Source organism: Oncorhynchus masou, chromosome 10 (genome assembly GCF_036934945.1).
Source record: "Oncorhynchus masou masou isolate Uvic2021 chromosome 10, UVic_Omas_1.1, whole genome shotgun sequence".
Taxonomy (NCBI): Eukaryota; Metazoa; Chordata; class Actinopteri; order Salmoniformes; family Salmonidae; genus Oncorhynchus; species Oncorhynchus masou.
This window is the reverse complement of record NC_088221.1, coordinates 36,502,691-36,530,239: the sequence shown is the minus strand read 5'-3', so window position 1 is coordinate 36,530,239 and position 27,549 is coordinate 36,502,691. Positions and strand designations below refer to the sequence as shown.

The 27,549-nt window shown below is 40.4% G+C and overlaps 1 pseudogene; it reads left to right on the top strand.

Annotated features, from left to right (window-relative positions):
• LOC135546849 (low-density lipoprotein receptor-related protein 1B-like) overlaps positions 1-27,549 on the top strand; it is a 357,889-nt pseudogene that overhangs the window by 284,385 nt on the left and 45,955 nt on the right.

The following is a 27,549-nucleotide window of genomic DNA, read 5'->3' as shown; positions in this document are numbered from 1 at the left end:
ACCTAAGTACAGCCTATCTGGTGAAACTACACAGAGACAGGAACAATCACCCACGAAATACAAAGTGAAACCCAGGCTACCTAAATACGGTTCCCAATCAGAGATAACGAGAATCACCTGACTCTGATTGAGAACCGCCTCAGGCAGCCAAACCTATTCAACACCCCTACTCAGCCGCAATCCCAATAACTAAAAAACCCCACTACGAAATACAACAACATAAACCCATGTCACACCCTGGCCCAGACCAAGGCGTGACAGTCTTGGGAATTTATTTTGTAACTTACAACCTCATGCTAATCACATTAGCCTACGTTAGCTCAATAGTACTGCTTTGGGACACTGATCCCGTAGAGGTTGATTTAATAGTTTTCTCTGTCCAGTGGCACCACAAGTCGGCATTTGATTTGCGAACTCATCACATGTGCGCCTATTGTGCTACAGAAACAAGAACAGTGCAGAGCATGTGCACTGAATTAAAGGGAAACTACACTCAAAAATCAAATTTTCTTAGATTTTTTCCAGACCTCAAAAGTCGTTCCCTGATGTGGTTTAAGCATTGTTGGGAACACAGAAAATCCTTTCTTTTTTTTAAGTTAAAAAAGTATGACAAAATTGGTGGAAAACAGGAAAAAAATGGGGAAATCCGAAACCTGGAAAAAGAAAACCGAGAAAACTGAAGAGGTTGTGCCATCCTAGAAATGTTTTAGAGTAATATAATATGCACAATTTAGCAGACATTTTATCCAAAACTACTTAGTCATGCATGCATACATTTTTATGTATGGGTGGTCCTGGAAATACAACCTACTATCTTGGTGTTGCAATGCTCTACCAAGATGCATGACAAGATTATAAATTCTTTGTGAAGCCTGCTTCACAAAGAAGCCAGCGGTGCTTATGCCACCCTTAATAAAACACAGATTTATGTCATATTTGACATAGTGGGTTATGTCACATTTGACATGTGTGGTTATGTCAGAGTTATGCCATATTATGACCCCTTTATAGAGCTTTACATATGGTTATAAATTATTTGTGACACATTTATGTAGTGTTTATGAATGCTTTATAAGCTAGCTCCACGTCACTTAAAGCGGGACCAATATGTCGATCTTTATCTTCACTATTAATTCCATTTTTTTTGGGTTTCTTTTCACTTTGTTTATTGTTTATTTCACTTGCTTTGGCAATGTAAACATGTTTCCCATGCCAATAAAGCCCCTTTGAAGGAGAGAGAGAGAGTGAATCATCTCTAATGAGTCACACAGGGTCATGAAATGAAACAGCCAGCACTGTGAAACCTTTAATGGTGCAAAACTTAAGATCTGTATAGTGACATGTCTGTAATAACAATGGGCCCACACTCCAGACCCTTAGAAAACACCCTCATGTTGCCCTACTAACAATCTCTGTCTCCAACATGAGTCATTATGTAAATCAGTTACATTTAGTGTCTTCTTTGGACCGAGTACTGATAACTTTTCGTATATAATTATCTAAGCTAATTGATACATGTACAGTTCTTGTTTGTATTTGTTTGTATTTGTCATTTGCTGTCTTTATATATTAGTTTGTAAGTGCTCCAGGTTACTTAGATACAGGTATAGCTATTTGGAGAGATACTTCACCTCAGAAGCATTTTTAGCTATACGAGGCCTAGGTAGCCTTGCCTGACCTTGTCATGAAGTGGAGATGAGAGTTGGGAAGTTGTCAGAAAAGCCACAGCGGCTTACTTCTTACAGGGAGAGCTCTATATTATATATCCTGTCTAACCATCTACCTTCAGGCAACACATTACATCCCTCTGTCATTCTCCAGCTTGTCATCCTTCCAATTTCAATGTGATTATTCACCCGTCCTCCCTGTGGGGGAGTTGACCTGCCCATGTTGATTGGTAGAGGGAAATAGTCTTACCCAGATCCCTCTGGAGAGCCTATTTCAATCACTGTTAGGCCTCATCACTACTGCCATGTTATCGCATGTTCATTATGTGAATCACACACTCTGAGAATGGAGTTTAAGCTGGGGGAATTCTATAGGGGCCTATTGAGAACCATCTCCTCCTCTCCTGACTGTTCTGTTGAGTGGCCTGGCTGGCCTCAGCAGCAATAATTCACTTTAATCACCATGCTAGCTTTAATGGTAGCTAAAGTGGGGGATCTGCATAATATATGCATATTACAGCTGTCTACTAAGTGGCCCCGCTGCATTGCTGTCTGGCTAACACTCCACTGACCTCGTGTCAATGTATCACACCATCACATGTTCAATGTAGATCATACCACTAATGATTTTATGTAAATCTGAGATTACCTAATCAGTGTAAAATATTAAACATTAACATCACATGGAATGTATCTCGCCTTATAAAACTACAAATATATTTGAGGCTTACCATCTCCCCCGTTATCATATAGTTAGGCCTACAATAGGCATTATTAGACCTGATGAAAGGCCTACATACATAGGCCTACTTTAGAGCTCGGTCTTTCCTTCTTTTGTAATATACCATTTAAATGATTGAGTCTGTCTGTGTGCAGTTCTTCCTACCAGAGAGCTGCTGGTTGCACTTAAGAGCTGTGCTGCTCTGAGAGAGAAGAAAGAGACCTCTCTGCTCCCACGGAGAGGTCCCTAAGGACTCTTTGGCGCAGGCTGTCTTTGAGGGTGTTGATGATCTGATGAAGATGTCTGGTACAGCCTGTCAAGATTCTCTGACACCTTATCCTGGCACCCGCTGTGCAGCCCAGTAGGGGAGGTGCGATTGTTTAGGGAGACGTTCCTGTCTGACTGACAGGGGGGTCTTCTTAGCATGACAGCAAGAGATGTACCTCGCTCTTATTTCTTTGATAGCTAAGGCTCCTCTTGGTGGGGCTTCAGTTTTTACTAAGAATATAGCTGGAGGCAGTCACTGCAACTCACGGGGGAAATCATCCAAAATCAATATTGTTACTGCATTTCACAGGTGGACACATTAACTAGGCCTAAGTGTGTTTACAGGTCATTATGTGTGTATTACTTGCATCTGTGAAACATCGAGTTTCAGAGTCTCACTGAAGAATATACCCTCACTTGTAAATGCTCTCAGACGGCTCTTTACATCACTGAGGCAATGAATGAAAGGTTACCATGATGTACAAATTAATCACAACATTTATTTAAAAAAATTCTGCTTTTGAATGTTGCTTATTTTCTAAATTGCACTCAATAGCAATTCGAAAAGTAATTTAACCAGTGAAAGGAGTGTTTCATGTAGCATTTGTCACCATTTACACGGTAGCTTCCGCCTTCATATGCAGGTTTGGGTCATTGGGGCACTCACTATTAATGTCTGACTGATTACCGTTGTTTGTTTCCTGCTGTTTCTCTATGTGGTTTGTGTATGTAATGTTTGAAATGAGGTAATATTTTCCTCTTCTAGGACAATAAATATAAACTAATCTAATAATGTCTATCTTATATCCAGGGCCTGAACAACATCATTCACATAGACTTTGACTACAGGAAAGAGTTCATCTACTGGATCGACTCTTCCAGACCCAGCGGACGGAAGATCAACAGAATGAGACTCAATGGGAGTGACCTTAAGGTACTGTTGCTAGAGGGGAGTGATTTATATGTAGCATGCGCTTAGCATCAAACACTCTTAACAACACAACTTACCTGTGGACTATGTTCGGGAAGAGCAGTAATAAGATTATCATATGAAAGACCAGACCAGAGACCAGGATGTAAATTTTAAATATATGTACTAAATGCCTGCTTGTTTATTTTTAGGTAAATAGATTTTAGTTCTCAAAAATAATAACATTTGCAACAATGTTTCACAGTGTGATTCACACAATAAACAATGCTAACAAAATAGTATTATAGGCCTAGTTCAATTTCAATACCTTGGGTTAAAGTACATGGTTCTACAGTATTTCAATGTACTGACCTGTTGCGCCCTCTACAACCACTGTGATTATCATTTGAGAACTGTTATAATCGCCACCCGGCATACCCAGAAGGGGACTGGCCACCCCTAAGAGCCTGGTTCCTCTCTAGGTTTCTTTCTAGGTTCCTGTCTTTCTAGGGACTTTTTCCTAGCCACCGTGCTTCTATATCTGCATTGCTTGCTGTTTGGGGTTTTAGGCTGGGTTTCTGTATAGCACTTTGTGACATCTGCTGATGTAAAAATGGTTTTATAAATACATTTGATTGATTGATTGAATACCTCCGGTAAAATTGGGTGCACCCTTCGATAGTAATATCAAGTATCACCAGTAAATATCCAGATCAATTCAATATAGAAAACAAAATAACGTTCAAATCCATGTTCACAACAGACCTACCACACATATGGAGTGATCAGTCCCATCAAACATTGTAGGGCAGTGGGGAAAGTGAACTCAAAGGTCCTCTTGAAGAGTTTAAATGTCTTTCTACATCGCTCTCTTTGGGAAGGCTCACCATCCAATGAATCAACTGCAACGAAAACCTGACCAAGTAAATGTTCCAAAAGCACATTCAACCTCGTCTCAGTACGAGTGTGATGAACTGAACATCGATTATCAGTGTTTCTCTTAATATATTTCAAGATTTGACTAGTTATTTCTAGCTTTTAATGCAGATTCCTGACAATCACGAACAATAGAATGTCTGTCATAAAATGTTGCTTCCTCTACAGGGTTTACTCAAGATTGGAAATGATTGAGCTGTCAATCAAAGGTGGGACCTAAGTGCACTTCTTATTGGTTAGGTAATTTCTTGCATAAATACAATAATATTAAGCCCATTAGTTGACTTGGGATACAGATGTCCCTGGCAGCCCCTGTGATATGGGGCGGAAAACATAGTTAGAGCATTGTGCCAGTAACCGAAAGGTTGCTAGATCAAATCCCTGAGCTGACAAGGTAAAACACTGTCGTTTTACCCCTGAACAAGGCAGTTAACCCACTGTTCCTAGGCCGTCATTGTGAATAAGAATTTGTCCTTAACTGACTTGCCAGGGTAAATAATAATAATATGCTACCTACAGAACCATTTAGAGCTTGCTCCTCATGCTCCATTTCCCTCTCGCCATCCTCTCCTGCCCTGCTGGCTTCTCTTATGTAGATGAGGATCATACTGAATGAAGTACACACTGCAGTGTGAATCAACTTAGTTGACTCTTCAGCTGTGTGCCAAATACCTTATAAAGTGCTCAGGAACCTATTTTCCAAAAGTATCTAATGATGAATTTAGCATTAAGATTATTTTGGTGAACCGGGTTCTGGTCAAAAGTAGTGCACTATAAACGGAATAGGGTGCCATTTTGGATGCATGCTTCAATGTATATAGAGGTTGAAAATGTAATTGCTCCCAATTGATGATTGTTTCCTTTCATCCTTTATAGGCAGGCATCATAATGGACTTGTATCATTTACAGAGGCATTAAACAGTGAGGCAGCGCTGTAATCAATGCCTATTAACGAGACACCGATTAGCTCTCTGGCTGAACGCAACAGGTCTGTATAATCATGGAGGTCCATTCGGGTCATGGGATTGGAGCCCAGAACACACAGACATCACAGGGTCACCTGCTGGACACCCTGACGCACCCCTTCCCCCCGTCCTCTCATCTCATTATTTTGAGAGCAGGAGGTTCATTCAGCTAAATTACACCCCGCTGCGTCTCAAATGGCAACCTATTCCCTATGCAGTGCACTACTTTTGAATAGAGATCTGACTCGGAACCAGTCAACCACAGTCCCTGTTTGAGCCTCCACCACACTCTTAGAATATGTTATTTTGTAACACATCATACATATAGTTAGGGATGACATCTGCTGTGTTACTTTTAACAGTCACAGTGTTGTTGTTTTATTACACAGTGTTGTATTCCACTTAAATCCACTTTAAAAATTATGTAAATGACTGGGTAAGACATGTAGAAAAAAAAGTTGCCATTTAAAATGTTTATTTATTGCTCCATATACAAAATCTAACATGAAACAAATTATGGACACACAAAATATTAATCTTTAAATAATTCTAACATGTTAGTGCCTGGTAGATGCACAGCCCAGGGAAACCTACTCAAACAATTGTGTACCTGAGATACAGGAGAACAGACTATTGTTGGATATGGCAGCCATTTATTCCTTATTAGAGACAAAAAAATCCAGATCTGATTTACCATATACAGATGAGATTTAACATATACAGTTAAACTGATACAGAACTTCCACTCACGGGTAGTTAAAAATAACAAACTAAAACACACCTCCAATATACTTTCCCAATGTCCCTTGCCTTTTTGAGTGAATTGTAGAGTTACCACCCATGACTGTACTGTATTTGTTGGTGACAGAGACATGCTTGTTGAATTTGTTTATTTTCAGTCATGTAGCTATCACCAAGTGAGTTCCTACGCAAATGCCATCATTAAAATGACTCTTTATAACAATACATTACAGACAGGGCTTTTTTTAGGACTAGTTTTGCCTTACACAGTGGTCTGAAACTCATGGTTTACAGGCCACTTCAGGCCTGTAAGTAAGGTTGCAATATTCCAGTAACTTAACAAAAAATTCCCTAAAATCCTGGTTGAAGGACTCCAGATTTCCTGCTTATTCCCACCTGTTCCCAGGAAGTTCCCAACTGGGATATTTGTAAAGCTACCAGAGTTTTGCAAGCCTACCTGTGAGTCACATTATGCTGGTGTGCAATGTGAGGTGTAAATTCCTATTGGAATCCAGCCAGTGCCAGGATCTCTAAAAGTTTGAATTTTTATTCAGCCGCAACCTGCATTCAGAATGACTGCCAGAGTTAAGTAAATTGTGTGGAGACTACCTAAGCCCCATTTCAACTGGAACAACCATTTCACAAACGTCTGCTAAATGCAAAAACACAGAAGTTAAAAACTATATTTTTTTAAATCGACCTGCAGTAGTGCATGCCGGGAAATATGATAGTGATGTGCATGGTTTTGCCTAACTATCCTAACTTCTTAAAATTTGTCAGGGCTAAAATATTGCTGTGTTCACGCTATATTGGCATCAAATGGTCACCTCATTCGGATAAAGAGCTAATTTACCTTGTTTCGTATACCTACTGCTGGCTGGCTGAGGCTCACTCCAAGCTATCAGTTGTCACTTTTCAGAGAGTAAGGGCCAGTGTGTTGACTTTGGATCCGAAATGCAATTGGTCAATAATCTAACACAGCTTTCAACACATTAATTTCAGGAATTGACAAAAAATGTGTTGAGAAATGTACACGAATGTGTTAAAAATAGTGCTCACTGCCACCAGCACCCTGCCACAGCTCAGCCACAGCTAAAGGATTTGAGATAGGTCTGTTGTTTTAGCATGGAGGTTAATTATGAGAACAGTGAATAAAGCAGACCATAGTTTAAGCCCTAGAATATGACTTCTTTTAAGCATAAGACATGGAATGGGCAAAGCTAGGGGATTTGTGCTTATTTACTTATTTACTAGAGGCAAGTTAATCCCAGTGAAATGAACTGCATATGTTTCTTCTCTTTTGCGGCGAGGAAAATAATGGTGGATATTTTGCATGTACCATATTTAGACTGTCAGAAATGGATGAGTGTTTTTCTACATACATTACAATGTGTTTTCTATGGCAATGCTTGACAATGTAATTTAGACAATGATGTTATAAGTAGCCCCCTGGGTTATAGGTAATGTTCTAACTAACCCTAAACTACAATAACATTATACTGTTGCGCTGACAGAACATTACAGTGAATAATGAGTACAGTTTTTTTGTTAATCATAGTTCTAATCTGCCTCTCCAATAACAGCCCTTAGCAAGCCTCCAGTATGTGCGCCTCTGGGTGTTTACTCTGTGCAAACATAAGGCATGTTAATGATGAAACAGAATGATAAAGCATAATTGAAGTTAATCAGAAGCAGAAGAGGTGATTTCTAGTCTGAGTACAGCTCAGAGACCAGGGGACCACCTCCAGTGAGGTCTGTATAAGAAAGTATCCAGCCCACCTAAATGAAAGACACAGAGCATCATTATGTTGACTCCGTTGTTTGAAATACTTCACAGCTTTTACTTGGATTGTGATTATAGTTCTTTGCTCATTGTCTATAGTCAGCAGGGTTTGGGGGACCTTACATGTTGACAAGACTCAAATCCACATGAAGAAATATTTCAAATCAATGCAACAAAAAGAGAAGCTAGCAGAAGACCACAGGCTCTACCGAAAGTGTTTTGTATTAACCACTCCCCCCTCTGTCTTTTTACTGCCTCCAGAGCAAGTTTCCTGACGGAAAACACTCCTCAATCTGTGACATTTTGGAGACTGTTTGAAGCTCCAGTTTAGTCTAAATTACTGCTTAGGGGACAGCCTAGTCGATTTGGCAAGGCTATATATCTCTTGCAAATGAGGATAGAGAAGGCCTCAAAGCGCATGATGTCCCTTAATGGCATATTGCATGGGTGTTGTTGGGTCTGAAATAGTGTTTCAAGGCATCAGTTTCATGTGCCAGCTGGCACTATTATTGTTTATTCCTAACAACTGGTTTGATAATTCAAAAGCTGCCTAAACTGAGAGACATTGAGTGAAAGTTCCTGTATAATTCCACCATCATTAAGGATAAGGTTTTTAACATTTTTTTTACAACAATCGTATGATGAATGTTTTGGTTGTTGTTGTTGTCATTGCTAGTTTTTTTTATCTCCCTCTCTCTTTCCCACCAGATAGTCCATCGGACTGCGGTCCCCAGTGCACTGGCCCTGGATTGGATAGGGAAAAACCTGTACTGGTGTGACATCGAGAGGAAGAGCCTGGAGGTGTCTAAAGCTAACGGCCTGTACCCCTCTGTCCTGGTCAGCACTGGTATCAGGAACCCTACTGACCTGGCCCTGGATCCACAGTCAGGGTACTGTATCAGACACATTGACCTCTAACCCTAACCCCACTGACCTGGCCCTGGATCCACAGTCAGGGTACTGTATCAGACACATTGACCTCTAACCCTAACCCCACTGACCTGGCCCTGGATCCACAGTCAAGGTACTGTATCAGACAGTTGGGACCTCTAACCCTAACCCCACTGACAACTTAAACAAACACTCAAGCACGACTACACACTAAGCTGGACTGTCCGACTTTCAGCAAACAGGAGGCTTGTCATTAAGGTCTGTTTATGTTAGGGCTCAATCTAGAGAAAGGTTATTTACGTGTCAAATCACCAATTGGTGACCCCTCCCTTACGGAATTACTTGGCACATTGTTAAGCAAATGTAATATTCAAAATTGACTCTGGATAAGAGTGACTGCTAAATTACTCAAATGTAAATGTACAATGTGATGATATACTGAGCAGTCTACTTTTACACCTGAGGGTTTTTATAGCACTGAATACTAATTTTGTTTTTTCATTGTCATTTTTGCATTCTAATGATGTTTTGTAAGAGACACCTTGTAAGACCTCTCCACATTTCTCCATGTGTAGGTATGCATTCTGGGTGGACTGCTGTGAATCCCCTCACATCAGTCGTGTGGGTATGGATGGTCGAGGGCATGCTGTTATCATCGACAAAGAGATCTACAGCCCCACTGCCCTCACTATAGATTACACCAACAAGAGGCTGTACTGGGCAGATGACAACCACATTCTGTTCGCCAACATAGACGGCTCACAGAGACACAAAGGTAAGGAAGAATATAATGTTGGACTTTTTCCACTATAAGAATATGTGATTAATCAGGGTTTCTACATGGGTCTCCTGCTCACCACAATACCATTTCAGCTGAGCCAAAGCCTAGGCATTAGATTGGGAGCTAATTATTTATTTTTTTTATTTAACTAGGCAAGTCAGTTAAGAACAAATTCTTATTTGCAATGATGGCCTAGGAACAGTGGGCTGCCTGTTCAGGGGCAGAATGACAGATTTGTACCTTGTCAGCTCGGGGGTTTGAACTTGCAACCTTCCGGTTACTAGTCCAACGCTCTAACCACTAAGCTACCCTGCCGCCCCACTGGACTTAAGGTCTCAGGCTAGGTTACTCATCACACAAGTGTGATTGCTAAGCCACCTCAATTACATGTGTATGGTGTTCTCTCACTTTTCTCATCAACTCATGATGGGTCTACTGTTTTGTATTATGTCTCTCTCCAGTGTCCTATGATCACATTCAGGGGGTGATGGGTCTGACACTGTTTGAGGACTTTGTCTACTGGACAGATGGGAAATCCAAGTCACTCCGACGAGCACATAAAACTACTGGGGCCCAAGGAATTGAGCTGCTCAACTCCTGGCAAGCTATCAAATCTGTCAAGGTTTACCATTCACTACGCCAACCTGAAGGTAGAGTAACCCACCCAACACAGTAGTCCCCTCACTTACCCAACTGCCAACCCAAAGACATGGTCATATACTGTATGGTTACATAGGTTATTACTATTATATAGTTTATTATATTATTATATAGGATGCGATTATATAGGGTATGGTATTAAGAATGTAGCTAATGTTCTATTTAATTATGCTGTACTTTCGGTTTTGTTCTCCCCCACCCTCTCTTTCTCTCTCCCTCCCTCTCTCTGTGCAGTGCCCAAGCATCAGTGTCAGGTGGCCAATGGAGGATGTAGCCACTTGTGTCTCCTTTCTCCTGGCGGGGAACACAAGTGTGCTTGTCCAACTAATTTCTACCTTGCTGCTGACAACAAGACCTGCCTCTCCAACTGCACTGCAAGTCAGGTCAGTGTCTATCCCTTCTCACAGTCCTCAGCACTTGTAGATATGGTAACTCTTTTTGCATAGTCTGTAATTCTATTCTGTTTTCCCTCAAGGCAGATCTGTTGTTTTCATTCCCTTTCTCCTTGTTTATCACACTGTCTCTTTTCTCCTGCCATGCTTCTGCAGCTTAAGTCCCATGAAAATAGTAGTGTTTGTTTTCCTTTTGTTTGAATAACAGTTTTTTGGGATAAGTTAGAATTCTGTCTAGTTAATTTGTGTGTTCTGTAGTTCCGCTGTGGAACCGATGAGTGTATTCCTTTCTGGTGGAAGTGTGACACTGTGGATGACTGTGGCGATGGATCAGATGAGCCTGCTGACTGTCGTGAGTAACATGTTTTTTAATTTCATACCAACTATGCATTACTGGATTTCCTGACTTCCTTGTAGCTCATTGTTAAATTAAAATGTTGCTTCCATCATATTTAATCTAATGTGACACCAATGTCGATAAAACTTAGCAAATCAACCTAACTGTTAGTACCAGACACTCTCCCCGCCTCTTGTCATGAGATGTCCGGCAGTTACTGAGAACCATAATCCTCTTAGAGATCGGGCTACTTTTTTCAACATTCTGTTAAAAATCGCGCAACATTTCAACGTCCTGCTACTCATGCCAGGAATATAGTATATGCATATGATTAGTATGTGTGCATAGAAAACACTCTGAAGTTTCTAGAACTGGTTCAATGGTGTCTGTGACCATAACAGAACGAGTTCCGTGGTCAAAATTGCCAGAAAACCTGGTCACTAAATTGACGGAGAAAAAATCAATCCGCCAGTCCATGTATTGTCTATTCGAAGGAAAAATACTTAAGGCTGAGGATACAGTTCCTATAGCTTCCACACGATGTCGCCAGTGTTGTGATTTCGATTCAACTAAATCGTTGGTCATCTGAGTAATAGCCACACCCGGTTGTCAAGTCCACAGCTGTAAACAATGGAACCGGAGAAGTTGACTACGTTTCCCAAACTTGTGCCTATTGAATACAGATCGCTCCGTGATCAATTTGATCGTTTATTAACGTTTAGTAATACCTAAAGTTGGATTACAGAAGTAGTTTGAAGTGTTTTGTCAAAGTTTATAGACAACTTTTTTAATTTTAAAAAATAACGTCGCGTTTAAAAAATGTTTTTTTCTGGATCTGACGGTCTTAATAAATTGACATTTTGGGTACACAAGGACCGATTTAATCGAAAAAAAGACCCAATTGTGATGTTTATGGGACATATAGGAGTGCCAACAAAGAATCTCGTCAAAGGTAATGAATGTTTTATATTTTATTTCTGCGTTTTGTGTAGCGCCGGCTATGCTGCAAACACCTTGGGGAAACGACAGAAAGTGTAGGCTCATTCCTTGCGCATTCACAGCCATATAAGGAGACATTGGAACACAGCGCCTCCAAAATCTGGCTCACTTCCTGTATGAAATTTCATCTTGGTTTCGCCTGTAGCATTAGTTCTATGGCACTCACAGACAATATCTTTGCAGTTTTGGAAAAGTCAGAGTGTTTTAATTCCAAAGCTGTCAATTGTATGCATAGTCGAGCATCTTTTCGTGAAAAAATATCTTGTTTAAAACGGGAACGTTTTTCATCCAAAAATGAAATACTGCCCACAAGAGGTTCAAGAGGTTAACTGACTTGCCTAGTTAAAGAAAGGTAATTGCGAGTCATGACCGCAGTCAAATTCCCTTTGACTGTTGGTCATGGTAATCCCTTCCAAAACTGTGCAAATTAATGGAGCTGATGGGTAGCCTACCAAACTTGCTAACGGAATCCTAAACAGCCTGCATACACATTGTTTGAAGTACAATAGACCAACATGGCTACTTTCGTACTTTAAAGCTGTGTGCTGGAAAGCCTTGGTAGAGTATGGGTGGAGTAGTCGCTGTGATGCTCATGTGAATTTACTTTCTTTTTTTGGCTTCAGACCAATACCTACTTCTCACTTAACTTTAAAAAAAAGTTTTTAATGACTTACTTTATTGCTCTGATCTTTTACTGTGATCTCTCAAATTAGGATTACAGGATAATTGCTGTATATTTTGAAATGTGGAATATGTATTAAATGCTTGCTAACATTTGCTACTTAGTTACACATGTTTTATTTGAGGGATAGTTTCAGAAATGCTGTTTTACATTAAGTCATTAACTATTTTTTTTAGATTACAAATGTGTAGTTTATCACCATACATGAGCATACATAATGTTCAGTGTACAAGTACTGTAATTAGCTGGTTTGCATTCCCTGACATAACGTTGCTTATACATTTTCATGCAGCTGAATTCAAATGTCAGCCTGGGAGGTTCCAGTGTGGCACTGGCCTCTGTGCTCTTCCTCCCTTCATCTGTGATGGAGAGAATGACTGTGGAGACAACTCAGATGAGGCCAACTGTGGTAAGGAGGAAGACTGGGGGTGTTGCATTCCCATGCAGGTAGATGGGTGAAGTCAAATTGCGGTGGTATGAGGAGTCTGTAATCTGTTGATATCTGGCCACAGTAGCATATCGATTAAAGAAGACGACTGTGGTTGTTACTGTCCTTCACATCAAACCTGTTGATGAGAACATAAGACAGAAGCCAGTAGCTTCATACCTTTCTTACTGCTTGATACCTTTTAATGCTTTTTGTTGCAATCGAAGTATTGATTTCTGTCACAATAAAAAGCCCATGTGGGAATGTGCTTTAATTTCAAAGCATTGTAAAACATGTTATTAGCTTGTTTTTGGCTTAGCCAACATTACTTTCACTTTATCTTAAGGTGCCCTTTTGTCCTACATTTTCTTTGATGGATGCTTTTCACCTTCAATGGATGCTCCATCGGTTCTACCTCTTCTTCTCCATTTTGTCTTTCAGAGACGTACATCTGTCTGTCAGGGCAGTTCAAATGCACCCGGAAACAGAAGTGTATCCCTCTAAACCTCCGCTGTAACGGACAGGACGACTGTGGAGACGGAGAGGATGAGACAGAATGTCGTAAGAAGAAGAACCTTCTGTATTAGTACCTGACGGATTGTTTAAGGAATCTTTAGGATTACTTTTTAACTTAGGCTAGACTTTTTCTCTAAGATTATTTTCTGTTTTATAGCTTTTTCCCCCAAGGAAGAGTGAGATGGAACTTATTATGTGAAGGTTTAACGGTGGTGTCTGACAAGTTGAGACCAGTGAATTTATAGTAAAACTTAGACAGCCTACCCTTAGGTGCTGCCTTAAATAATATTGAGTCATATAGTGATTAGGTATTCCAAAGGCAGGCTTGATTAGCGATTTCCCTGTGTGAGAGGATTAGCTATCATTGAATTAGAAAGTGAAAGAGAGAACAGAATAGTGAGAGGTATTTCCCATCTGTTATGGTAACTCTAGCTATCAGCAGTAGCATTATACGTCAGACAAATATATTTGTTTTGCCTGCCTGATTTCAAGATGGAGTGAATGTCACTATGGAGTGAGAGTCAGTATAAAAGCCTTGATTAAGGAGAGAGGCGTTCTCCCCTTGAATTAGACTGTATATTTAAATGTGTAAATGTAAAAAATATTTTCAGAAGTACTGTGCCAATCAAAAGATAATGGTACAGATGTGGGATCTTAATTTGAGCCAGTTTGCTAGAGAAGGAAAATAATCCTGCAGTAACAGGAAATGTGGATTGTAATTGTTGGCCATTTATTTAGGGGTTGATACATTTTTCATAAGGGAAAATAAGTCTGAAATGTCAACGTGGAAATAACAAACTTCAGAGGCCATTTAAAACCTCAAATACACTACACGTTTTAAATGTCCTGCATTGCAGAAAAGTTATCCTGCAACATGGTGTTCAAATTAAGATCCTACATCTGTAGCTGCAACTGTGATAATGGAAGGTAAATAACGGAACAGAAGACAACTGCTGCTGCTTTTGGTATGCAGTGATGCTATACCACAGTTGGTATAGTATCTGACTTCGATTGTCTAGCCTGCATATACAGTATATCAGTTTACTGTTTATTGTGTTACTCTGTTTGCAAATCAGTTATTTCTGAGCCAGAGGCTGATAATAATAATGTAACTGTAATTATTATGATTACATCCGTAAAGTATAGTAATACATGTTATTACCGCAGCATGTCTTCTCTTTGTTCCTGCTTCTGTAAATTATAGGCATTTTACACAGCTGGCCTGTTTATCCATGTGATCAAGGCTGTTCTTCTGTTAACATTCTGTCAATAATAGTGTTGTTCGTTCATCTCTCACTCCTTATACCACTCTCTCCCTCTCTTGGTCTCTCTCTCTCTCTCTCTCTCTCTCTAACTCCCTCTCCCCTCCATCGATCCCTCCCTCTCACTTTCTCTCTGTTTTTCTCTCTTTCTCGATCTCTCTCTCCCTTCCTCTCTCCTTCCCTCCCATCCTTGGCCTGGTGTAAACCTGGACCCCCTCCTCTCCACAGCGGAGAGTACATGTTCCCCGGAACAGTTCCAGTGCAAGGCCTCCATGCACTGCATCTCCAAGCTGTGGGTGTGTGATGAGGACCCGGACTGCACAGACGGGTCAGATGAAGCTAATTGTGGTGAGTGGGGGAGCGCTTAAATCATAATTCAAATAAGTCCAAATAGGCAGTAACTGCTCATAGTGTGGAACTAAGAAAACTTTAGGCAGTTGCTGCTAACATGAGCCCCGTTTTCTCCAAAACAAAATACAATAGAGGCAGGATACTTGTCCACATGACTAAGCATGTATTTAATGTAACAAAAATGACATTTACAAATTTTCTCCCAAATGAGCAGTTACTGCCTTTTTTTCTTGGTAGGGCAGTATATCTTCCACTGGTTATTACTTTAAACTGTGTAGCCTACTGGAGAGCATCTGCGCTAACTTGTACGCCTTTTGTTCTGAGACACAATACTGCTAGGAATTCCCTCAACTGAGTTGTTATACTTTAAAGCCGTTGTCTTCCACTGGATGAAGCGTTCAATGATTTTAGCTATGCTCACATCTAAAGAAGGGAGAGAACAAGGTTCAACATGTAGTCTTCTCCCGCCTTTGTGGAGAGGTAATTATGTTGTTTTTCTCTTCATCTCATCCCAATGGTTATTTGAATGGATAGATAGGTTGCCATTCTCTTTGGTAATATCGAACAGCACAATATCAATATTTTCTTGACTCAGTTTGGTTGTTTTGTTAGATACTAGCTCTTATTAAGTTCAAATCAAGATGTAAGCTAACAATTGCTGCTAACTAAAGAATGTATTTATTTTAGAAGTTGTAAAGTGTTTCCTAAATGCTGTTCAGTTGTACTACAGTTTTAGAGTACATTTGATAGTATTAGGGGGGCATATTATACACCAACAGAAAAAGTAATAATAATTTAGTGCAATATAGAGGATAATTAGGATAGGGAAATAAAAGTATATTCCCAAAAATATACTCTCCCAGTCAAAAGTCTTATAACACCTATTCTCAAGGGTCTATCTTTATATTTACAAGTTTCTGCATTGTTGAATAATAGTGAAGACATATGGAATCATGTAGTAACCAAAAAAGTGTTAAACATATATCAAAATATATTTGAGATTCTTCAAAGTAGTTACCCTTTGCCTCGATTACAGCTTTGCACACTCTTGGCATTCTCTCAACCAGCTTTTCCAACAGTCTTGAAGGAGTTCCCGCATATGCTGAGCACTTGTTGGCTGCTTTTCCTTCACTCTGCGGTCCAACTCATCCCAAACCATCTCAAATGGGTTGAGGTCAGGTGATTGTGGAGGCCAGTTCATCTGATTCAGCATTCCATCACTCTCCTTGGTCAAATAGCCCTTACACAGCCTGGAGGTGTGTTTAGGGTCATTGTCCTGTTGACAATGCGCAAACCAGATGGGATGGCATATTGCTGCAGAATGATGTGGTAGCTATGCTGGTTAAGTGTGCCTTGAATTCTAAATAAATCACAGACAGTTTCACCATCACACCTCCTCCTCCATGCTTCACGGTGGGAACCACACTTGTGGAGATCATCCGTTCACCTACTCTGCTTCTCACAAAGACACAGCGGTTGGATCCAGAATCTCACGCTTGGATTCATCAGACCAAAGGACAGATTTCCACCAGTCTAATGTCCATTGCTCGTGTTTCTTGGCCCAAGAATGTGCCTTCTTCTTATTGGTGTCCTTTAGTAGTGGTTTCTTTGCAACAATTCAACCATGAAGGCCTGATTCACACAGTCTCCTCTGAGCAGTTAATGTTGAGGTGTGTCTGTTACTTGAACTCTATGAAGCATTTATTTATGCTGCAATTTCTGAGGCTGGTAACTCTAGTGAACTTATCCTCTGCAACAAAGGTAACTCTGGGTTTTTCTATCCTGTGATGGTCCTCAAGAGAGCCAGTTTCATTATAGCGCTTAACTCTTGATACTACCCATCACAGATCCGGGATTGTGAATACAGCCTCAGGCTCATTACCATAACGCAACGTTAACGATTTCTGAAAATCGCAAATGAAATGAAATAAATATGCCTGCTCTCAAGGTTAGCCTTTTCTTAACAACACTGTCATCTCAGATTTTCAAAATATGCTTTTGAACCATAGCAAATAAAGCATTTGTTTAAGAGTATTGATAGCTAGCTTAGCATTTAGCGTATCATTTAGCATGCAACATTTTCACAAAAACCAGAAAACCAAATAAATAAAATCATTTACCTTTGAAGAACTTTGGATGTTTTCAATGAGGAGACTCTCAGTTACATAGCAAATGTTCAGTTTTTCCTGAAAGAATCTTTGTGTAGGAGAAATCGCTCCGTTTTGTACATCACATTTGGCTACCGAAACTAACCGAAAATTCAGTCACCAAAACGTCAAACTTTTTCCAAATTAACTCCATAATATCGACCGAAACATGGCAAACGTTTAGAATCAATCCTCAAGGTGTTTTTTTCACATATCTCTTCATTGATATGCCGTTCGTGGAAGCCTGCTTTCGTCTCAGAATCCCATGGAAAAATACCAGCAGCTGAAAATGATGCACCAATTTCGACGGAGGACACCGGGCGGACACCTGGCAAATGTAGTCTCTTATGGTCAATCTTCCAATGATATGCCTACAAATACGTCACAATGCTGCAGACACCTTGGGGAAACGATAGATAGGGCAGGCTCATTCCTGTCGCATTCACAGCCATATTAGGAGACAATGAAAAACAGAGCCTCAAAAATCCTGCTCATTTCCTGGTTGCAGTTTCATCTTGGTTTTGCCTGTAGCTCCTGTTCTGGGGCACTCACAGACAATATCTTTGCAGTTCTGGAAACTTCAGAGTGTTTTCTTTCCAAAGCTATCAATTATATGCATAGTCGAGCATCTTTTTGTGACAAAATATTGCGCTTAAAACGGGCACGTCTTTTTATCCAGAAATGAAATACTGCCCCTAGAGTTCCAAGAGGTTAATGGTTTTTGCGACTGCACTTGAAGAAACTTTTAAAGTTCTTGCCATTTTCCGGATTGCTTATTTGAGTTGTTCTTGCCATAATATGGACTTGGTCTTTTACCAAATAGGGCTATCATCTGTATACCAACCCTACCTTGTCCCAACACAGCTGATTGGCTCAAACGCATTAAGAAGGAAAGAAACTGCACAATTGAACTTTTAACAAAGCACACCGGCATTTTAAATGCATTCCAGGTGACTTCCTCATGAAGCTGGTTGAGAAAATGTCAGGAGTGTGCAAAGCTTATTACTTTGAATAATTTCAAATATAAAATATATTTAGATTTATTTAACCATTTTTGGTTACCACATGATTCCAGATGTGTTATTTCATAGTTTTGATGTCTTCACTATTATTCTACAATGTAGAAAATAGTAAAATAATGAAAAATCCTTGTGTGTCCAAACTTTTGACTGGTACTGTACATACTTTTCTGAAACATTTGTTTCAACTACTTTATTTGCTTCTAAGTGTTTAATATTGCAAACTTGTCATAGATTCTGTTAGGAGATCTAAGCCGTTGGCAGCACAGTCAGGTATTTCATCCTACACTGTGTAGCCTCTCTCGAGTATGAAGGAGGTTTTGAACTTGGTGTCAGGCTTGCACTACGAGGAAACCCTGAGGAAATGATGATTACATGTATAAATATAATAGCTCCACCATTAATATTCATGCTTTTTGAAGCCATTTTCATCTGCTTGTTTGTTTGTTTGTTTCCTGATGTAAAAAAAAAAGATGAAAAGACCTGCGGACCTCATGAATTCCGCTGTGAGAATAACAACTGTATCCCGGACCACTGGAGATGTGACAGCCAGAACGACTGTGGAGACAACTCAGATGAGCATAACTGCAGTGAGTATGCCCATCTATGCTGCTCTCTACTCTCTTAGCTCACTTCTAGCTTTTTGGCAACTTATATATACATCAACAGGCCTATGCACTTGCGCAGTTCAGTTAGTATTTTGGAATTGTTTGAAGATTAACTGACTCCCCTCCTGGTCTTTGTTTATATACTGTACCGTTCCTCTGTTTAACTTTGTAAAGAGATCCCACAATCAAAGTAATTTAGGCAGCTCAATGGAGCCCTGTTATTAACTGTTTCTAACGCGGCTATGCCCTCTGAGCATGTTCCCCTCTCCAACTCCACTTTGGATCTAAAAGAAAGTCAGAGCTCCAGATTCTTCAGCTTTGATGCCATCTCTCCTCTCCTTCCCAGGCTCACTTTTTTGTTTAGATATTCATAACCAACTACTGGAATGAAGTTTGTTTACGTATGAAAGGAATTTGTTATGCCAGCTAGCCCATATCTCTGCTTTGTGTGTGTGTGTGTGTGTGTGTGTGTGTGTGTGTGTGTGTGTGTGTGTGTGTGTGTGTGTGTGTGTGTGTGTGTGTGTGTGTGTGTGTGTGTGCCTGAGTGCACACGAGCGTGTGTGTATATGCATTTTATGCTGAGTATGCGTCGTTCCTTTTATTTATTATGGGTTTATTCCCTTTACCTATTAATGTCGCTTAAAATGCAAATGAATCCCAGTCAAGTGTTGGATGGTAAAGAATTAAGTAGGTGCACCAGCTCGGCTAGCAGACAGGATAGCGAGAGAGTTTGCAAATCACAATATGCTGCAGACTGCAGGCTCTGTTGGGACCTTTTCTCTAACTGCAGCTCATAACCACAACTATATTCACTCATTCAGTCAGTTAACAGTCCACGATAACCAGGGGGTGAGGGGAGGACCCCAGCACTTGAATTTGATGGTGCTTAACTATGGTTTAATGTTGTCCTCAGAGACCTAGACACACAGTGCACCTGAATGTGGAGGTTGCCAGATAGTAGTGTTCAGGAGTATAATGGCTATGAATGTATTTACATCTTGAGCCACTGGCATTCCAACCATCATGTCCAACAAATGTCTTTGACGAGCAAAGAGTAGGCTTACTGCAAGGGCCCAGTTTTTCCAAAAGTTATCTATCTAGATTTCGCCTATCGGATGGGATTTAACACATAGAAATAGAAGAAATTAACAGACATGGGGACTCTCATCATATTCATTCTATTTCTATGCATTTAATCCTATCTGAAAAGTATGCAAAATCCAGATGAGCTTTTGAAAAACTGGGCCCAGAATAAGCAATGCTTAAGAGATATCTCTTGTAAAAGGGCCCTTACACAAAACCACATGATTTCACATGTGGAAGATAATATGATTTTATGTAAAATTCCAATTATGAATCATGAGAATCATGTGTTTTAGGAGAACTTCACGTGAAATTCATGTTGGTTTTTTTTCATTAAGGGGGCTCTAGGGGATTCACTTCTCTCATCATACCTCTTATAAAGGCGCATGCGTGTGTTTTCTTAGAGGTTGGTAGCTTTTCCATGGTTATTTCAAGTGTAAATAGTCTATATAGCCTAGTCTATAACACACATAGTATATAGTCTTTAAGTAGTCTATAACGGACATCACTTGTTAGGGAGTACTAGGGCCTTGTAGAAAATGATGAAGATCCACCCTTGGATGGCGTCGTTGTGTAACTAGTCTAATTAAAGTTGTGTGGTGGAGTGTATATCGTGTTTGAGGGCCCGACTCCTATGTCACTTCTATTTCAAGTGTAGTGATGTCCTTGTCTTCTCCCTTGACTCAGAGCCAGTGACCTGTAACCACAAGGACTTTGCCTGTGCTAACGGGGACTGCATCTCCGCTCGATTCCGCTGCGATGGAGACTATGATTGCCCTGATAATTCAGACGAGGTCAGTGATCCCTGATCATTTAAAAACAGCCTGTAATGTAGCCTGTAAATAGCATGTTATAGCCTGTAAACTATGTGAGTCACAACCTCTTGAATAATCTTATTTGAGTGAATTGACCCTTATTAATCTTAACCTTATTTTTCTATCTTGCATTTTCTTTCATAAATGTGAATGTTTTATTTTTCTCCTAAAAGGCATGCATATTGAATTGCAGATAGGATTTGATGGCATTATGATATTCAAATCGTAAAATATTCGGAATTTTATTGCAACGCAGATGATAATATTATGGATGACAATGTCCTAATCGAGATACATTTTATGTTTGTTCTGTTATGCAAATGTGTGAACAATTATGCAAACTGGTTTACTAACCAAAAATACTAAATTAACAAGGCATGCATGGGACCCGTTTTGTGGATTGTGATTTTTTTTAAAGCGTGAGCTATTCATGAAATATGAGCCAATCAATAGAAAATATTCAGGTTTCCATTGTGTGATGGCTGAGGAGAGAGCCACGGAATTACTCATTTATTATGCCTTGTAATTTATTGCTCTGTTAAATACCCCCACGGCAATTACAGCATACAGTATGAGTAATCCCTTCCATGAGCAACCTCTCTTAACACATTATTGTGTGTGGTCCCAATGACATCATTCTGGGTCAAACTGAATATATTTTTTTATTTTATTTAACTAGGCAAGTCAGTTAAGAACAAATTCTTATTTACAATGACGGCCTACACCAGCCAAACCCAGACGACGCTGGGGCAATTGTGCGCCGCCCTATGGGATTGTGTTGTTATACAGCCTGGAATCAAACCAGGGTGTCTGTAGTGACGCCTCAAGCACTGAGATGCAGTGCCTTAGACCGCTGCGCCACTCGGCTGCGCCAAATGTTGTCCACCCTATTCTTGCCTAAAACTGACTAAACAGGCATTGAAGACTCAATGGGTGTCAATGCCCGGCAATACCCTGCCATCCTGCACATATAAAGCATTCAAATTGTCAATGAAAGAGTTATGTATGGGTTATAAATGAGCTATCAAGTCCTAGTGAAGGTACATTTCAAAGAAAGTATTACCATATGGTTCTACTGTATAAGAATTGGAATGTCTAACATGTAAAGTGTAAGCCTATTGTAAATGTGAGCTTCTTGTTCTTTATATCTCTCTACAGAAGGACTGTGAGGCTCGGTGTGCTGAGGACCAGTTTCAGTGTCTCAATAACCTCTGCATCTCCCTCAAGTGGCTCTGTGACGGCCAAGAGGATTGCAAGACAGGAGAGGACGAGAGGAACTGCCAGGGGACAGGTACGGTATATGAGGAAAACAAGGTAAAAAGGTTACCCCCCCCAAAAAAACAACAACTTTTTAATGTGAAATTGAAGTAGTTGTTAAAAAGCTAAATACCACAAGCTCCTGCGGTAACATGGACTGTTGTAGTTTATATACTTTGGTTGAAAAACAAGACAAAGTTAGAGATTTTCTGGACTTTTTTATGGCTGAGTAGGGTAAGATGAGGACATTTTGGTGTGGAGGGGGGTGCTTTACAAGCAGTAGAATTGCCAAGGCTGCTGTCTGTGTGACTTGTAATTAAATACTGTCCCAATACTCTATGCCATGTGTTTTTACCCACAGTGAAGCCATAAAAACATAATGAACTGTATAACGGATAAAAACACATCAAAAAGTGATGCAAGCGAGTGCCCCTCCCCCAATTTTTTTTTTATCAAATAAAAGTTGAGTTTGCTTAAACCACCTAGTAACTCGCCAACAGATTTGTACCTTTTGGTAATTTAGCGAATAGCAGGGCAGGGAAAGAAGCTGGGTCGCTGTCATGAAAGACAAACATCATATGCGTCGCGCCAATAGGAATAGGACTATTTGGGTCTACCTGTGCCAAAACTCTGCTATTGATCATTCTTTAGCTGGTTCTCCATCTTCTTTAAAAAATAATAATGGTGAGCCAACATGTTTTAAACACTTTTACCTACTAAAAATGTTTTTCATGGCTTTCGCTTGTCCCTCTGAAGCAGACATAGAGTAAGCAATACAGCACCTTCGGAAAGTATTCAGACCCCTTGAATTTTCCACATTTTGTTACGTTACAGCTTTATTCTAAAATGGATTACATCTAAAAATGGCCTCAGCAATCTACACAAAATACCCCATAATGATGAAGTGAAAACATGCTTTTAGAAATGTTGGCTAAAATATAAAAAATTAAAAACAGAAATACCTTATTCAGACCCTTTGCTATGATACTCAAAATTTAGCTCAGGTGCATCCTGTTTCCATTGATCATCCTTGAGATGTTTCTACAACTTGATTGTGGAGTCCACCTGTGGTCAATTCAATTGATTGGACATGATTTGGAAAGGCACCCACCTGTCTATATAAGGTCCCACAGTTGACAGTGCATGTCAGAGAAAAACCAAGCCAGGAGGTCAAAGGAATTGTCCAAAGTGCTGCGAGACAGGATTGTGTCGAGGCACAGATCTGGGGAAGGGTACTAAAAAATGTCTGCAGCACTGAAGGTCCCCAAGAACACAGTGGCCTCCATCATTCTTAAATGGAAGAAGTTTGGAACCAGTTACTACCTTACCAAGTCTCTTCCTAGAGCTGGCTGCCTGGCCAGACTGAGCAATAGGGGGCGAAGGGCCTTGGTCAGAGAGGTGACCAAGAACCCGATGGTCACTCTGACAGAGCTCTTGAGTTCTTCTGTGGAGATGGGAGAAACTTCCAGAAGGACAACCATTTCTGCAGCACTCCACCAATCAGGCCTTTATTGTCGAGTGGCCAGATGGAAGCCACTTCTCAGTAAAAGGCACATGACAGCCCGCTTGGAGTTTGCCAAAAGGCACCTAAAGACTCTCAGGCCATGAGAAACAAGATTCTCTGGTCTGATGAAACCAAATTTGAACTCTTTGGCCTGAATGCCAAGCGTCATGTCTGGAGGAAATTTGGTATCCTTACTATGGTGGAGCATTGTGGTGGCAGCATCATGCTTTGGGGATGTTTTTCAGCAGCAGGGGCTGGGAGACTTGTCAGGATCGAGACAAAGATGAATGGAGCAAAGAACAGAGAGGTCCTTGAAGGGGCGAAGGATCACCTTAAAACAGGACAACGACCATTAAGCACACAGCCAAGAGAACGCAAGAGTGGCTTCGGGACAAGTCCCTGAATGTCCTTGAGTGACACAGCCAGAGCCTGGACTTGAACCCGATCGAACATCTCGCTCCCCATCCAACCTGACAGAGCTTGAGAGTTTCTGCAGAGAAGAATGGGAGAAACTCCCCAAATACAGGTGGGACAAACTTGTAGCGTCATACCCAAGAAGACTCAAGACTGTAATCGCTGCCAAAGGTGCTTCAACAAAGTACTGAGTAAAGGGTCTGAATACATAAATGTAAATGTGATATTTCTGTTTTTTTATTTTTTTATTTAAACAAAGTTTTTGCTCTGTCATTATGAGGTATTGTTTGTAGATTGATGAGAAAAAAACAACAATTTAATCAATTTTAGAACAAGGTTGTAACCTAAAAAATATATAAAAAGTCAAGGGGTCTGAATACACCCTTACACATTGTGCCAATGGGGTTAACCCACTTGGTGATAATTGCAACATGGCTCATAACCTCATCCGAAAGCCCCAATGGTGATGATTGCCTGAGTGGGTTTTAGCGCAGCAGTAGGCAGCACACAGCATGGTCTAGCCTGAGGGAAGACATCATATTTAGAACTAGGATCTGTTCAAAGTCTAGCACTGCTGGTTTGGACAGAAACAATGGGTTGTAGCGTTTATTTTTTCACGAGTTCATAACAGTGTGCAGAACACATACAAACCGGCCCCACTCATGCTGTGAATGATGGGTGTTATATTATTATGTTGTGTAGTGTGTGCACTCAATAAAGCTCTCTATCTCTGATCTGGGTGTTTCCAGTACTCCCCTCTTGCTCCCTAAATGAGTATGTGTGTGCCAGTGGAGGCTGTGTCTCGGCCAGTCTGAGATGTGATGGACAGGACAACTGTCTGGATGGATCAGATGAGGTGGGTGTGGCTCTGCTTGGTACTTTAACCTCATCCGATATCAATCAATCACTTACTGTAGCTTTCTTTAGCTTATTTACGTAAAACGGCAGAGATAAGAAATAATGATTTTTTTCCAGTGCGGTGGCTGATTTTCCCACACTATATGAAGCATTTATCTAGGGATTGTCCTATTTGTAAGGATCATCCCTACATAATTTGGTGCCCTGTTCCTAACAGTATACAAAAGGATGTCATTGAAGACACTTGTATCAAACTTTATCACTGAGAATGGCTTGACTGTGTTGGACATTTAATAATGTATAATGCTGTTTACTTGTTTTGTGTTGCCATGTCGACAGGCGGGCTGCGTGAAGGAGTGCAAGGAAGATGAGTACTTGTGTCTGAACCACGCCCACTGTATCCCACGGAGATGGTGCTGTGACGACGTGTTTGACTGTGTGGACCATAGTGACGAGGAGAACTGCAGTCAAGGTACGACAGGGGTTGGACAAACTCACTTCACATATCAATGTACTAGAAAACTGTAACTGCAGCCAGAGTTGGACAGGTATTAGAAATGACAACAGGACGAGTCAGAGCTAATTTGTTTCAGTTGAAACTTTGAGAGATGGGGTGGAAACTGTCTCCTCTTAGTTAGTAGTTGGTTTTCAATACTGGTCTGTTTTCATTTTATTTTAATTTACAGGCAACATGCCCTACTACAGTAGAGATATGCCTTTCAGGTGTTGAAATGTGGGGCACTGAGCAAATTTTTGTCTATTGAGCGGAAACTTGAACAGAGAATTTTGTGCAACTTTCGCCAAGCGTTTACACATAATCGCTGAGGCTGTACCCTTACAGTTTTAGACAGTAGCCAATAGGCTAATGTGGCTATGTGAGCATAACATAGGCCTATAAACAAACCAATGGAGCAAAACCCATAACATGTTCATATGGAAATGGCTTTTGATTTCTATGATATAGCCTACAGTAGCCTATATGTGGTGTTCAATGCTGGCCTACATTGCATGATATATTTATATTATGAAGGGCTTGAAATTAATTAAGGATTTTCTACTTGGTCTGTAACACCATGGGCCAAATAGGTGACTGTAAATTACATTGTATTGTGTTGTATGATGCAAGAAACCACTTTACAAAATAAAATGAATTACAGATGGTCGCCTCGCTTCGATTTCTTAGGAAACGATGCAGTATTTAGTTTTTTTATGTATTATTTCTTACATATAGTATACTACTAGCCAACGTCCAGTCTCTTGACAACAAGGTAGATGACATTCGAGCAAGGGTTGCCTTCCAGAGATTGTAACATTCTCTGTTTCACGGAAACATGGCTCTCTCGGGATATGTTGTCGGAATCGGTTCAGCCACCGGGCTTCTCCATGCATCACACTGACAGAGATAAACACCTCTCTGGGAAAAGGAAGGGCGGTGGTGTATGCTTTATGATTAACGACTCATGGTGTAATCATAACAACATACGGGAACTTAAGTCCTTCTGCTCACCCAATCTAGAATTCCTTACAATCAAGTGCCGGCCATTTTACCTACCAAGAGAATTCTCGTCAGTTATAGTCACAGCTGTGTACATTCCACCTCAAGCAGACACCAAGACAGACATCAAGGAACTTTACTGGACTGGAAACCATACATCCTGAGGCTGCATGTATTGTAGTGGGGATATTAACAAAGCAAATTTAAATCAACCTAAGTTCTTCCAGCATATTGCTTGCACTATGTGCATGGGCAATACCCTCGACCACTGCTACTCTAACTTCCGCGATGCATACAAAGAGTTCCCTTCTGCAAATCTGACCACGACACCATCTTACTCCTTCCGTCTTAAAGGTAGTAACTCAAGCAGGATGTACCAGTGACGAGAACCATTCATTGTTGGTCTGACCAATTGGAAGCCACGCTTCAAGGTTGTTTTGATCAAGCGGATATGTTCTGATCAGCCTCAGAGAACAACATAGACCTATATGTTGACTCAGTGAGTGCGTTTATTAAGAAGCGCAATGGAGATGTTGTACCCACTGTGACTATTAAAACCTACCCTAACCAGAAACCATGGATGGAGGGTGGCATTCGTGCAAAAATGAAAGAGGGAACCACCGCATTTAACCATGGAAAGAGGTCTGGGAATATGTCTGAATATAAACAGTGTAGCTATTCCCTCCGCAAGGCAATCAAACAAGTAAAATGCAGGAACAGGGACAAGGTGGAGTCACAACGCAACGGCTCAGACGCCAAGTTCTCCCAAAAAAAAAGATGAGGGGCCTGTAATTTTAATCATAGGTACACTTCAACTATGACAGACAAAATAAGGAAAAAAAATCCAGAAAATCACATTGTAGGATTTTTAATGAATTTATTAGCAAATTATGGTGGAAAATAAGTATTTGGTCACCTACAAACAAGCAAGATTTCTGGCTCTCACAGACCTGTAACTTCTTCTTTAAGATGCTCCTCTGTCCTCCACTCGTTACACTGTATTAATGGCACCTGTTTGAACTTGTTATCAGTATAAAAGACACCTGTCCACAACCTCAAAC